Raw genomic sequence first — 2011 nt, 5'->3', positions numbered from 1 at the left:
TACCCCTTACAATGTGACCATCCTGGTAGGTAACGCATTACAATATACCATGTGGGCAGCTGACCCATTACAATGTAACCATCTAAACAGGTAACCCATTACAATATACCATCTGGGCAGGTGACCCATTACAATGTAACCGTCTGGGAATGTAACCCATTACAATATACCATCTGGGATGGTGACCCACTACAATGTAACCATCTATGCAGGTAACGCATTAAAATATACCATCTGGGTAGGTAACCCATTAAACTATACCATCTGGACATGTGACCCATTACAATGTAACCGTCTGGGCAGGTAACCATTACAATATAGCATCTGGGCACGTGACCCATTACAATGTGACCGTCCTGGTAGGTAACGCATTACAATATACCATGTGGGCAGGTGACCCATTACAATGTAACCATCTAGGTAGGTAACCCATTACAATACACCATCTAGGTAGGTAACGCATTACAATATACCATGTGGGCAGGTGACCCATTACAATGTAACCATCTAGGTAGGTAACCCATTACAATACACCATCTAGGTAGGTAACCCATTACAATATACCATCTCGACAGGTGACCCATTACAATGTAACCATCTAGGTAGGTAACCCATTACAATATACCATCTCGACAGGTGACCCATTACAATGTGACTATCTAGGGAGATAACCTATTAAAATATACCAACTGGCAGGTGACCGATTACAATATACCATCTGGACAGTTGACCCATTACAATATACCATTTAGGGAGGTGACCCATTACAATATACTATCTGGACAGGTAATCCATTACAATATACCATGTAGGCAGGTGACCCATTACAATATACCATCTAGGCAGGTGACCCATTACAATATGACCATCTAGGTAGGTAACCCTTTACGATATACCATCTAGGTAGGTGACCCATTACAATGTGACCATCTGGCTAGATAACGTATTACAATATACCAACTGGCAGGTAACCCATTAGAATATACCATCTGAACAGGTGACCCATTACAATGTGACCATCTGGCTAGATAACGTATTACAATATACCAACTGGCAGGTAACCCATTAGAATATACCATCTGAACAGGTGACCCATTACAATGTAACCATCTAGGCAGGTAACCTATTACAATATACTATCTGGGAAGGTGACCCCTTACAATGTGACCATCTAGGCAGGTAACGCATTCCAATATACCATCTGGGAAGGTAACCATTAAAATATACCATCTGGTCACGTGACCCATTACAATGTAACCGTCTGGGCAGGTAACTGTTACAATATACCATCTGGGCAGGTGACCCGTTACAATGTGACCATCTAGGTTGGTAACGCATAGGTAACGCATTCCAATATACCATCTGGGAAGGTAACCATTAAAATATATCATCTGCTCACGTGACCCATTACAATGTAACCGTCTGGGCAGGTAACCATTACAATATACCATCTTGGCAGGTGACCCCTTACAATGTGACCATCTAGGTTGGTAACGCATTACAATATACCATCTGGGAAGGTGACCCCTTACAATGTGACCATCTTGGCAGGTAACGCATTACAATATACCATATGGGTAGGTAACCCATTAAAATATACCATCTGAACAGGTCACCCATTACAATGTAACCATCTGGGCAGGTAACCTATTACAATATACTATCTGGGAAGGTGACCCCTTACAATGTGACCATCTAGGCAGGTAACGCATTCCAAAATACCATATGGGAAGGTAACCATTAAAATATACCATCTGGTCACGTGACCCATTACAATGTAACCGTCTAGGTAGGTAACCGTTACAATATACCATCTGGGCAGGTGACCCGTTACAATGTGACCATCTAGGTTGGTAACGCATTACAATATACCATCTGGGAAGGTGACCCCTTACAATGTGACCATCTAGGCAGGTAGCGCATTACAATATACCATCTTGGCAGGTGACCCCTTACAATGTGACCATCTAGGTTGGTAACGCATTACAATATAACATCTGGGGAGGTAAAC

This window comes from Populus euphratica, unplaced genomic scaffold (genome assembly GCF_000495115.2).
Source record: "Populus euphratica unplaced genomic scaffold, PopEup_1.0 scaffold1331.1, whole genome shotgun sequence".
In the NCBI taxonomy this organism is placed as follows: Eukaryota; Viridiplantae; Streptophyta; class Magnoliopsida; order Malpighiales; family Salicaceae; genus Populus; species Populus euphratica.
The sequence above is the reverse complement of the archived record's forward strand: the minus strand, read 5'-3'. Positions refer to the sequence as shown.